At 39.9% G+C, this 14,369-nt stretch overlaps 1 pseudogene; it reads left to right on the top strand.

Moving 5' to 3' along the window:
- The first annotated feature begins 479 nt into the window (after positions 1–479).
- Positions 480–14,032, top strand: LOC113105333 (tripartite motif-containing protein 16-like protein; annotated as a pseudogene).
- The last annotated feature ends 337 nt before the right edge of the window (positions 14,033–14,369 follow it).

Here is a 14,369-nt window from a genome sequence, read left to right as displayed (position 1 = left end):
GTTTAAATTCCCCGCCACGGAAAAGGCGAAACAGCGCCACAACATCTACGTGTGGCCACAAATACAAATAGCATCCGAAGTGTTAAGCGCTACCATAGAGAATGAACGAGGAAAGTTAAGAGAAGTGAACCTCAACTCCGGGGTTCTTTGCGGGTTGTGATCTAAACCGTTATCATTATTTTAGTTAGTCCTACAGAAAAATATGAACGCCTGTCATTCCAAAATATAACTATGTGTTTAAAAACAAATCAATTCTAATAATACCTTTAATTGTGTACACATTACTTTCCGCTTTAGTCAAATATTCCGAGGAATACTCATTTTGAGTCAACTTGACTGCAATATAACTTCAGTTACCGGAAATCTTTAAAGACAGCCCCGTTTTGCACACGTCTCTGTCTCAACACAGAAGCCGTGTGTCATAGGATCAGTTCAGAGAAATCGAAACTTAAGTGATATTGTGCCGTTGTTTGTCTTAATCTTGTTTGTAGGCTATGCTACATTAAGTGATATGGCGGCCGCTATTTCTCAGGACCAGTTCAGCTGTCCAATCTGCCTGGATCTACTGAAGAATCCAGTGACCCTTTGCTGTGGACACAGTTTCTGTATGAGCTGCATTACTGCTGGGATCAAGAAGAACAGAAAGGGGTTTACAGCTGCCCCCAGTGCAGACAGACCTTCAGTCCTAGACCTGCGTTAGGCAAGAATGTGGTGCTTGCTGAAATGTTGGAGAAACTGATAAAGCCCAAACTCCAAACTGTGGTTCCTGCTCAGCATTATGCTGAACCTGGAGATGTAGAGTGTGACGTCTGTACTGAAAGAAAAAGCAAAGCTGTCAAGTCCTGTCTTGTGTGTTTGGAATCTTACTGTCAGACTCATTTTGAACATCATGAAGAATTTCGTTCAGGTTCAGGAAAGCGACACAAAATAACTGATGCCATAGGACAACTCCAGGAGATGATTTGTCATGAGCATAATAAGCTTTTGGAGGTTTATTGTCGTACGGATCAACAGTGCCTTTGTGTGCTCTGTATGATGAAAGAACATAAAACCCATGATGCTGTCACAGTTGCAGAACAGAAGACAGTGCAAGAGGTATGAACTGACTTTATACACTGACATGGTCTAAAAATCAATACTCAGACCCAATACTGTTGGTAATGCTCATGGATTTGAGAAGCAGAAATGACATCAGTAAAACTGAGACCTGTGCAATTACTGCATTATACTTCACATTTTACCATATGAATAGTTGATAGCCTACACTTACATGGCATGAGACTAAGATTAATAATATGCAAAAAAACAAAAACCTAAGAAATTATACACCATGGCACTACAACACAAATTGTTTACTGGTTATTTCTTTGTCCTACAGAAACACTTAAAGGAGAGACTGAAGCAGCAAATCCAGGAGACAGAGAAAGAGATTCAGGAGCTGAGAGAGGCTGTGAAGTGTCATAACGTGAGTTATGAGAAGAAGAAATGCTGGCTATTACTTGACCCGAAAATGAAAAAGTCTGTCATCAAACACACAAACACATGCTGTCCCAGATGTAAATGACTTTCTTTCTTCTGTGGAACTCAAACAGAGATTTTTAAAGAAACAGTGAGTCATGTAATTCAAGTTGGTCTCTTAAAATTCAGGTTTTAACTCAACATAATCCATACAAACAAGCCGATAATTTATAGAAAAATACTTATATTTGTTTATTTATAAATTATGTGTTTACCTAAACACATTGTGAAGTGTTATACAAGTGTGTTTCTGCATCACTTCTTGTATGAGTATCACAATTTGCTAACGTCATGCTTTAAAACATGCTTACTGTATGTTTAGGTCAAGTGAAAAATTACCATGAATTTAATGGTAAAAACTGTAAAATGATACAGTAAAAACTGTTAAATGGTTAATGGTAAGTCCCCCTACTAAATATGATGAAAATCTTTATTCGACATTACACTTAATTTTATGCTTGTGTGCAGCACGTTTTATGATGGGTGCACGCACTTTATTTGATGACTTGTGGACTGTTCAACTGCAACACCTGCTGACTGCAATGATAGAGCTAGGAATAGGCAGGAAAATGTTTAATATAACTCTGACTGGATTCGTCTGAAAGAAGAAAGTCATATACACCTAGGATGCTTCAGAGGTTAGTAAAACACAAGCTAATTTTTATTTTTTGGGTGTACTAACCCTTTATGGCAGCGGTCCCCAACCCCCCGGGGTCCGTGCGTCATTTGGTACCGGGCCGCACAAGAAAGAATAAATAACTTAGATTAAAGATGCAGTCAGTAACTTTTGGCGCTCTCGTCTGGCGGAAGAACATTGTTGCCGGAGCTACTTCTCTCTGTTTAAATCTATGGCAGGTACTGTGCTACTCTGCAGCGTTGCTGACCCCAACCAGACGAAAATAGTCTGAATATAAACACTTATTATAAGGGTACCCTTAGTGATTCAGGAAAAGACAAAAACATGGTTTGGGAAAATAGATTCATGATGTACTCGCTCATTATATATTTATATTTACATTTTCGACACAAAACAACACTGGCACAACCCTGCGCTGATTGGACCAGTAGAGCCGGGAGCGGAGGGTTTTTGCCTTATCTTATATTTTTAAGGCATGTTTAAACGTCACAGAGTCAGTGAGCGAGAGGATGTTATTCATGTTATGTTGTTGGCGTGATGTTATGAGGACGCTGCTAATAAAGTTGCATAAGAATACACAGTGGATTCATGTTTATTACTATATTTACAATATACCCCAGTTTTTATGCCAGTCGTATCATTTTATTTTGTTGTATTTATCCGTCACACCTTAAAGCCCGGTCCGTGAAAATATTGTCTGACATTAAACCGGTCCTTGGCGCCAAAAAGGTTGGGGACCGCTGCTTTAGGGGAACTATCCTCTTACATTATATGGGCTCACAGAGATTAATTTTTTTTCTGAAAATCTCTGTTTCAAAAAAGAAAGAAAGTCATCTGGTACAGCAATAGGGAGAGTTAATGATGAAAGAATTTTTATTTTCAGGTGGAGTATTAATTAACCCAGCAAGAGCTTACTAAATGGACTAATGATAATGTGTCTCATAACAGAGCTCTGCTGAGGCAGCAGTGAAGGACAGTGAGAGGATTTTTACAGAGCTAATCACCTCCATTGAGAGAAGTCGGTCTGAGGTGATTCAGCTGATAAAAGATCAAGAAAAGGCTGCAGTGAGTCGAGCTGAAGAATTCTTGAAGCGTCTAGAGCAGAAGACTGCTGATCTGAGGAAGAAAGAAGCTGAGCTAGAGCAGCTTTCACATACTGAGGACATCTGCTTCCTCCAGGTAACAAGAGCTCTGGTAATAATAACTTCTTGTAATTACACAAGCTTTTGCTAATATTAAAATAGTAATGTCAGTAATTCTCTAAAGTGATGCCACATGATGTTGTTCTGTTATTATCTCACTAATTGGCAACTGGTGAAGTAAGCACAGGGCATCAGGTGTTTAAAGTTTTTATACATTTAGTTTCTAAATTGAATATTCACAGAAGTATAAAGTGTTTACTGGGATATGGCCCATATGTTTTAATTTGTTCAGCATGATAAGGGGATAATTCACCCAAAATAACATAATAAAGTGATATTTGATATACTAAATATACTATAATGTACAATTTACCAATTCTAAACTTGTTACACTGACATTTTACACTTTTCATGTGAAAATCCTGTTGTTTGTGTCTGTAGATTCTCCAGTCTCTCTCTGTCTTGCCTGACTCACCCAACATCAAAATTAGTGCTCTTCTCTCCTATGATAATGTAGAAAAATCTGTCTCTCTTCTGAGAAAGAAACTCGAGGATTTCTGCCAAGAGAAGATAGAAGCAATGTCTTGTAGAGGTAAAGTACTGGATGATGTATTTACTCTGAGAAATAAGTCAATATGCAAGTACAAAGCTGAAATGTATTTCTCTATTTTACATGTATTTCTTTATTTGAAATTTATTTAAAGGCTGTGTTGCAGGGTTAATTTTTCAACGAATTTGTGCAATATGCATGTTGGAAATTAACATTTAAACTGTTATCCATTGTGTTTTATGTTGTTGGGTATCACAAAACGGAATATAATATGAAAAAGTAGGTACTATCTTACAGCGGTCTCATTTCCCCCACAATGCATTGCATTACGTCACGTTGGGGAGAGAATTTACCAAAGCCCGCCTTGAGAGCATTGAGAGTGACTAGAGAGTTAGTAGACGAGAGTATTCAGATAGCGCAGATTATAGATAAATACATAGATATATAGATAGATAGATAGACAGACAGATCGATAGATAGATATCGACCAACAGCGACCAAAACGCACTCACTTCCCTACAGCACAAGCTTTCCAGCGCAGTTTCAATGGGACGGCACCCACACAAGCACCTGCCAAACACAGCGACTCACATGCGGCTACGTTTGCAACAACATTTTCACCGGAGGAAGAGATAAACGCTTAGAAACGCCCATATAGCTAGCATGATGCCTTCTATTTCTAGATGACAAAGACAAAGTTTACCAGTTCTATGACACTATGTGACATTTTAAAAATGATATACATATCTTAAGTGATTTATGTACCCATTAATTGAAAGTGGTGGTTAACCTGCAACATGGCCTTTAATTAAAGACACTTGCTTCTCATATAGTGTGTTTAGTGTATAAATGTTAATTTCCCAAAACCATCAAAAGTCGTAGATTACAGAAACTATTGGTTTACAATGACTTGGAAAATGCAGCCAAATTTAAATATTATAAATGTATTAAATAAAATAAATAATTTTTATATAAAAAACTGACATCACAAGAAAACTGATTAGATTTATAAATGGTTGAGCTTCTCTTCAGTTTTATCATCAAAATGTAAAGAAATGTGTAAAGGTCATGCACAATAAATAAGCTTCCAGAGCATCAATAAAGATATTTATGCGTAGAGCCAAATTGGGTCAGTATTCTTGCGTATTTACATTTACATGATGCTATATGTTGGTAAGGTCTTGTAAACATGGTGATCAATGGTAAACACGTTGGTTTATTAAGGATAATCAGTTTAAGACTGATTGTCTGTTGTGTTGGAAACTTTAAAATACAATCAATATTTTAAAAACACAGCGCAATTGCTATAAAACTAATGTGGATTTCACACCAATGTGTACTGTTTGTTGATTTTCATAGTGAATTGCATCCAGATAATTTCCTTTCGCAGCGGGAGTTTCACTCGTTCATTCTGGTCAGTGTTTACATCCATCCTCAAGCGCATGTGAGCTCAGCTTTACAGAAACTCGCTGATCAGATCACAGAGACAGAACGACAACACCCGGACTCTGTTTTAATCATTCTCGGGGACTTTAATAAAGCCAATCTGTCCCGTGAGCTGCCAAAATACAGACAGCATGTTACATGTCCCACAAGAGACAGTAATATATTGAATCACTGTTACACCACAATAAAGGATGCATTTCATTCTGTTCCATGAGCAGCTTTGGGACGTTCTGATCACCTTCTGGTTCATCTAATACCATCCTACAGGCAGAAACTAAAATCAGCTAAACCTGTATCAAGGACTGTAAAAAGATGGACTAATGAAGCAGAGCAGGATTTACAATCTTGTTTTGACCTCACTGATTGGAGTGTTTATTGAAGCTGCTGCCACCGATCTGGATGAACTCACAGAGACCGTAACATCATATATCAGTTTCTGTGAGGATATGTGTATTCCTACAAAGACTCAACTAATTTACAATAATGACAAACCGTGGTTCACTGCAAAACTCAGACAGCTCCGTCAGGCCAAAGAAGATGCTTACGTGAAGGGGGACAATGTCTTGTATAAACAGGCTAAATACACATTGGAAAAGGAGATCAAAGTGGCAAAGAGGAATTATTCTGAAAAAATAAGGACTCAGTTCACTTCCAACGACTCCGCATCAGTGTGGAAAAGTCTAAAGAAGATCACCAATTACAAGACACCACCCCCCAGCACCGTAGAGAATCAACGACTGGCAGACGATCTGAACGAGTTTTACTGCAGGTTTGAAAGAACACCCATCACCTGCCCTGAACGCCTCCCCACAAAACCATTCACACCCTTCACAACTCCTGCAACCAGACCTGAATGCCTCTCCAAACTACCGTTCACACCATTAACAGCTCCTGCAACCCATCCTGAACACCTCTCCAATCAAGCACTCTCACCATTCACACCTCCTGCATCCCCCCTCTCCCCCACACCTGCAATTCAGATCAGCGAGGATGCGGTGCGCCAGGTCTTCCGGAAGCAGAAAAGGAAAAAAGCACCAGGCCCAGATTGTGTTACACCAGCCTGTCTGAAATCCTGTGCTGACCAGCTGGCCCCCATCTTCACACAGATCTTCAACAGATCGCTGGAGCTGTGCGAAGTCCCTTCATGCCTCAAACGTTCCACCATCATCCCCATCCCTAAGAAACCCAAAATTACAGGACTAAATGACTACAGGCCTGTGACTCTAACGTCTGTAGTCATGAAGTCATTTGAAAAACTGGTGCTGGCCCACCTGAAGGACATCACTGGACACTTGCTGAATCCTCTTCAGTTTGCCTACAGAGCAAACAGGTCTGTGGACGATGCAGTAAACATTGGACTGCATTATGTTCTGCAACACCTAGACAGACCGGGGACTTATGTGAGGATCCTGTTTGTGGACTTCAGCTCGGCCTTCAACACGATCATCCCAAACCTCCTCCTGCCCAAACTAAATCAGCTCTCCGTGCCCACCTCAGTCTGTCAGTGGATCAACAGCTTCCTGACAGACAGGCAGCAGCTAGTGAGGCTGGGAAAATACACATCCAGCACCCGTACAATCAGCACCGGAGCTCCCCAGGGCTGCGTTCTCTCCCCACTGCTCTTCTCCCTGTACACTAATGATTGCACATCTAAGGACCCCTCTGTCAAGCTCCTGAAGTTTGCAGACGACACCACACTCATCGGCCTCATTCAGGACGGTGACGAGTCTGCTTACAGACAGGAGGTAAAAGAGCTGGCTGTCTGGTGCAGTCTCAACAACCTGGAGCTTAACACGCTCAAAACAGTGGAGATGATCGTGGACTTCAGGAGAGACCACCCTGCACTCCCCCCACTCACCATCATGAACAGCACTGTGACTGCAGTGGAGTCATTCAGGTTCCTGGGAACCACCATCTCTCAGGACCTGAAGTGGGACATTCACATTGACTCCATTGTGAAAAAGGCCCAGCAGAGGTTGTACTTCCTTCGCCAGCTGAGGAAGTTTAACCTGCCACAGGAGCTGCTGAAACAGTTCTACTCCACCATCATTGAATCCATCCTCTGCACTTCAGTAACTGTCTGGTTCAGCTCAGCTTCTAAATCTGACCTCAGAAGACTAAAGAGAGTAGTCCGGACTGCTGAGCGAATCATCGGTTCAACTCTCCCTTCTATTCAAGAACTGTACTTATCCAGAGTGAGAAAAAGGGCTGTCAAAATCACTCTGGACCCCTCACATCCTGCACACTCCCTCTTTGAACTGTTGCCATCTGGTCGACGCTACAGAGCACTGAGCACTAGAACGACCAGACACAGGACCAGTTTCTTCCCTCAGGCAATCCATCTTATGAACAGCTTATAATAACGGCGAACACACTACACTTTATAATTATATACACACACACTTTATTTATCTAACACACATACTTAGTATACACTTAAATTTTGCACACAATATATATGTACATACATAACTTCATTTTGTAATATACCTGCCTACAATTGTCATTTGTATATTGTCATTCACTATCTACTTATTTGTATTTTTTATTCTTTTATTATGTGTTTTATGTTCTGTCGCTGTCATTCTGTTGTACTGTGGAGCTTCTGTCACGAAAACAAATTCCTCGTATGTGTAAACATACCTGGCAATAAAGCTCATTCTGATTCTGATTCTGATTCTGATTCTTTCCTGAACCCAAGACCAGAGAAGAGTTCCTCCAATGTAAGTTAATATAGAAATATACAAACACAGAAAGATATACCAGTGGTTCTCATTTAGTGGCTAAAAATTTATTTACAGAATAGAAATTTTCCTATTCAGCCTGTGTCAAATTATTTCATTGAACCTAAGCAGTTAATGATAATATTTATCACTGCACGGGTTGTTATAAATGTTTTATATAGTTGGTCCTGAAAAAATAAATAATAATAATAATAATGAAAGCAATTGTGTCATTGTTCAGACGGAGTGGCAAACATGAGGCAGGATTTGGAAACATGCATATTTTTGAACCACTCAGTTTATTTCTATGCGTTTAAATTGTTAAATATGCTGTATTTAGTTAAATGGAAGCTTAATCACATTTTTGCCTTTAATTGACTTCTACCAAGGGAGGCATTATCACTAAAGAAAAATTAGCACAAATCCAGACTTTTCAAAAATGTGGGGCTGAGTTTCAAGATAATTGGAAAATTTGAAAAAATGTATTCAAATTTTTACTAAAAAAAGGTCAAATTTGTTATCAGCATAAGACATGCAATTTTGCTAAATTTATGCAGAAATAAATTTGAGGAAGAACTTTTTCTTAAAATATAATAAAAAAAAATTTGTTTGTTTAAACAACAAATTAATTAAATTGTATGTTAACTTTTAAATAGGCACGAATTATTACCATACAGAATACAAATATACAAATATTTTTTAGGAGTGCACTGATCGAGATCGGCCGATCGTTAATGCGCATCTCGTTCTCTAATCAGCAGTAAATTCCATCAGGTGTGTGATTTCGGTGCACGCCTAAATATTTTATAATTTATTAATATTTAAAGTCTATATTTACTGTTGCAAAGTATGGACACCACTTTTCACGATTTCTTGCTGGAGTGCCCATGAGCTTTGCTAGAGTGCACTCCATTCCAAATTCTTGCCACTTCACTCTGGACTCCATTTCCCATAATCCTTTGCCTGCCTGTACTCATCATCAATTGCAATCAACCGTCTCTCATCACCTCATCAATCTCACACTATAAGAACAGCACACACACATACTAATGTCGCTGGTGATTTAATTTTTGGATGTTTTCCAAGTTTCCTAGTTTTGCCTTGCCTTAGTGTTTTGATCGTTGACTGTTTCCTTGACTCTGATTGTTTGCTACCTGCCCTTAACTTTGCCTGTTCAGTGAATTAATCTTTTGCCATTGCCTTGGATGTGAATTTTTGCTGGTGTTTGGCTCTGCCTGTTTTGACCACGTTTTTCTAATAAAGCCTGCAGTTGGATCCCCACTCCGTTGTCGCCTCCATCGTTACAAAATCACCAGTCACACCTGGATCTAGCGGCTTTAATTGGCAACTCAGCCCAACCATGGACCCAGGAGACCAACTGTTACATCTTTGTCAAGAAGACCTATCTCTTGAGGAGTATGTTCACCGGTTCTATGAGTTGTCATCTGTGACTGTGACTGTTTTGATGACGTTTTATTTATTTAATTATTCCATTTTGGACTCCGTAAACTACAGGGGCGCCCCCCAAGGGGTGGCCACGGCTAGGATGATTTGCAGTGGGTACTGGGTAGTATTAGTTTAAATGCTGAATATAAATTCACAATAGTTTAAGAACTGAAAAAAAAAATTCCAGCACTGGATGCAGCTACCAAAATATAGTGCAGATTGGTGCCACCAGAGTATCTGCCCAAACAAAACACAGAGTGCATGCATATTACGTGATGATCTACACTAGTTCACATCTATACAGTCTATGGTTCGCATACGCATTTATAGTGCGTTCTTTCACTGGAAATTTAGAATTATCACATTTTTCAAGATATGTGGCATACAATTTATAGATCTATATAATTTATGTAATGTCATATAACGTTAGTTACTATCACATTAAGAGTTAGAGCTACGTTTGTCTCCAAAAGTAAACATAATTAAAAATGTGATATTGATATTACACAACAGTTCAATAAACAAGAATTTAATATCATGAGACTTAAGTTTTAGGCAACATATACCTGTTTTTGGTTTATTTCTAAAACACATCCCTAACACAGTCATTAGTTTTGTGTCTCTAAAGCCCCTTTCACACTGCACATCGGATCCATCATATTGCCGGAACATTTCAGGGTCGCCTTCTGTGTGAAAGCAACCACGTCCCGGGATTGATTCCCGCATTGAACCCGGGTTGGGGACCTAGTAACATCGCCAGATTCAACCCGGGATGAGCGCTGTGTGAAAAAAAGCCAGATCTAATTCCGTGTCGAAGTAACGCGCGACTCTTTTACCGGCTGTTTTGAAGGAAGATAAACGTTTGCGACTAAAAAATATGTGCAAACTGTAATGAAGCAGAGATCAGTTAGTTCCTCACTTTCCGCGCTGACTCAGAGATCGTTCACTTGCTTCAGTGAAAGTATAATGTGCCTAATGTTTTCGACTCGTACATTACACGTCACGCGCTGATGTCACGTGTCGTTACGGGATCTTTACGGGTTGTGTGTGAAAGCACGCACATATCCCAGGTCATCACTGGCAGTGTGAAAGTGCAAAATCTAGCGACCCAGGAACAATTGCCGGAACACTTTACCCCTGTATTTGCCGGAATGGCAGTGTGAAAGGGGCTTAAGCAACATGAAAGTGTTTCGTTCCTGAATGAATCAACCATTTAAAAGATTAGGTTAAATCGCAATAACTCATTTATTAACAGTGACTCACTCCCACCTACTAGCAGTTTTAACTTCACATTTAAGGTACCTTTTCATTTTTTTTTATAATTTCAAACATCAGTTTTCAATGTTTTATATTTTACATACCAAAAAATTATTCATTCATTTGTAACTGCAGGTTAAAGTATTCCATGTCCCTCAGAGCTGCATTAAACAGTAGATCTGTAAAAAGATCTAAATGGCACTTCAGATGCATCTTCTGTTTTCTCTGCATTGCAAAGATACATTTTGTTGATACTGGTTGCATTTGATTGGTAACAGCCCAAATGCAAGAATTTGACCTAAAAGATGGTGCACACTTTTAGAAAGAATGGCATAAAGGTAAAAAAAAAAAAAAAGAGTCAGCTGTCACCACAATTAGAAATAAGATATCAGCACAATTACACACTCAGTCAATTATTGTCAATTTATCGTTTTCGATAAAATCACAGAAATCACAGATTTTTTGTCAATATTGCAAACCCTTAATATTTTTTTCTTAATTGTGGTGTGCCATCCCAAGATTTACTATGGCCTCTTCTGGCCACCCCTATTAAAATATTCTGGGGGTACCACTGGTAAACCAACTAAATCATTTTTACCTGGAGGGGAGTTTGATGGTAGTCTGAGGGACAGTATGGACTATGCACTATTATGTGGTTCCTTTTACTGTAGGAGAAGCAGAGTCTCTGCCCAAAATGGCTGCCAATCCAGAAACCTTTTGCAAGATTGCTCCCATCTTGTCATCAGTCTTGTCCCGCCATGGCTGCCGTTCCAGAGTCTCATCCCATAATGGCTTCCGTTCAAAAGCCTGCTCACGTCAAGCCTGCCAGTCAAGTCGAGTCGACTCACAGATGATCTCCCTGAGTCAAGTCGAGTCGACTCACAGCTGATCTTCTGGAGTCAAGTCGACTCATAGCTGATCTCCTGGAGTCAAGTCGAGTCGACTCACAGCTGATCTCCCTGAGGCAAGTCGAGTCGACTCACAGCTGTTCTCCCAGAGTCGAGTCGACTCACAGATGATCTCCCTGAGTCGAGTCGACTCACAGATGATCTCCCTGAGTCGAGTCGAGTCAACTCACAGCTGATCTCCCTGAGTCGAGTGGACACAGAGCAGATTTCCCTGAGTCACGTCTCGTTTGTTCACTCAGAGTCCTGGAAGGATTGCCAGAGGTGGCAGTGATGTCCTTTCCGGATGCTACGGAGGTAGCATATGCTGCAGAACCTCTTGAGGTGATGTCTTTCACTTCGGCTCTGGTTTCGGTAGTGGCACCCATTAATTAACTCCCCATCTGTCCTGTCACGGCTGTGGAGGTCGTCTGTGAACTCTCTGCCTGTCCTGTCATTGCTACAGAGGGTGTAGCTGTGACAGTCTTGCCAGTTACTGTCAAGAAGATTATGAACTGTCATTCTATCCAGAATCAATCCATGAAGCTGTTTATGAGTTATCTGCCTGTCCCATTTCCCTCAGTGAGACTAATGTTGAATCACCTGTTCCAATCCCATCAACAATTCTGATTTAGTACTATATGCCTGCCCAGTATCAGTCCATGAGTTGTTTGTCAGTTTAGTTCCAGTCTTTTTACACTATCTTTGCCAATACATCCAGTTTTTAACTGTCTACCTATTCTGTCTCATTCAACGAGTCTAATTCTGAACCATATGTCTGTCTCAGTTCTTACAAAGAGCCTAACTTTGAAATGTATGCCTGTCCAGTTTTGGTCAGTGAGCCTGTTTATGAACTCTCTGCCCATTCAGTGGTCACCAGGGAAACTATTGATGAACTTGTTGTATTCTTTGCCTCTGTTCTTGAGACCGTCTGTCTCATATGACTCAGTTTTTCCTAGTCCTCAATCACTGCCATGGGTTTGTGATCAGTCTGGTCTGTTATGGTGGTCTTCAACTATGCTCTGGTGGTCTTCTGCTCTGTCTGCTTCACCGTGGTGGTCTCCTGTTCCATCTGCTCCGCCAAGGAGGTCTTCTGCTCTGCCATGGAGGTTTTCTGCTCTGTCTGCTTCACCCTGGTGGGATCCTTCTGTCTGCTCTGCCATGGAGGACTTCTGATCTGCCCAGGTGGTCTTTTGCTCAGTCTGCTCTGCTTTGGTAGGGCACCCCATTCCCAAATCTTGGCACTTCACTCTGGACTCCATTTCCCATAATCCTTTGTTCAGACTCATCAATTGCAATTACCTGCCTTATATCGGTCTCCCATTATAAGGACAGCACACACATGCTCGCATCGCTGGTGATTGAATGTTTGGATGTTTTCGTAGTTTCGTGTGAGTTCCTTGTTTTGCCTTGCCTTAGTGTTTTGATCGTGGACTGTTTCCTTGACTCCGATTGATTGCTGTTCCATGGATTACTCTTTTGCCATTTGATGTGATTGTTTGCTGATGTTTGACCCTGCCTGTTTCCACCACGTTCTTCTAATAAAGCCTGCAATTGGATCCCCACTCCTTTGTCGCCTCCATCGTTACACCACTGCACCGAAACAATAAGATAATAGAAAACTATAGTTTTAATTTTGAGGTAGAAATGCCCTTATGCATCTGGGGAAATAATATAAGCATTTCCTTTCACCATTTTCACTGTTAAGTTGAATTATTTTTATTAAGTAATATATACATTTTAAAAAGTAATTTTGTTTTCATTAATTTTTTTTGTACTTTACATTGAAAAACCAGTGACTTCAGAAATGCACACATTCATTCTGCTGACACCAATATAAGTGTATGTATGATGTGTACAAACATTTCCTAAGGTGTTTCCCTTTTTTTTTTTTTGGACCTCCATTAGATCGCAGCAAGTTTACTCTGGATCCAAACACAGTGAATAAAAACCTTCATCTCTCTGACGGGAACAGAATGGCTACTTGCGTGAATATAGTCCAGAAGTATCCTGATCATCCAGACAGATTTGATTATTGGGAGCAGGTGTTGTGTAGAGAGAAAGTGTGTGGACGCTGTTATTGGGAGGTTGAGTTGAAGAGGGGTGTGGGTATATCAGTTGCATATAAAAGCATCAGCAGGAAAGGCACAGGTAATGCATCTTTGTTTGGATGTAATGGTCAGTCCTGGAAACTCTCCTGTAATCCCTTGAGCTGTTCGTTCAGGCACAATAACAGAGAGATAAAACTGCCTCTAGAGCCCAGCTCCTGTATAGGAGTGTATGTGGATTACAGTGCAGGAATTCTGTCTTTTCATAGAGTCTCTGACAAAATGACCCTCATCCACAGAGAACAGACCACATTCACTCAGCCTCTCTATCCTGGGTTCAGGGTTATTGAGGAATCATCAGTGAAACTCTGTGATCTGTAAATATTAAGGCTGTAAAAATCAGGTTAAAGCATTCTTTTACTTTGCATCTAACCAAAAATTGTAGACAAAACTAATTTACGTATAATTTTTTAAAGGATTAAAAAGGAAATTTTGTTCCAAGCTTTAGAAATACTGTGGATATCAAGGCAGAAATAATTAGCCAGAACATTAAATATTTAATACTACATTTCCTTTTTTCTAATATAACAATTATTCAAAATTCAGTTGATTTTAAAACTAGAATGCAATCATTACTTGTTTTTATTTGGTATATCTTTTTTACCACAAACTTCCTTATTGGACAAAGTTATGAATAGTTTAAACAGCTATGAAAACA

This window comes from Carassius auratus, chromosome 7 (genome assembly GCF_003368295.1).
Source record: "Carassius auratus strain Wakin chromosome 7, ASM336829v1, whole genome shotgun sequence".
NCBI lineage: Eukaryota > Metazoa > Chordata > Actinopteri > Cypriniformes > Cyprinidae > Carassius > Carassius auratus.
The sequence above is the reverse complement of the archived record's forward strand: the minus strand, read 5'-3'. Positions and strand labels throughout refer to the sequence as shown.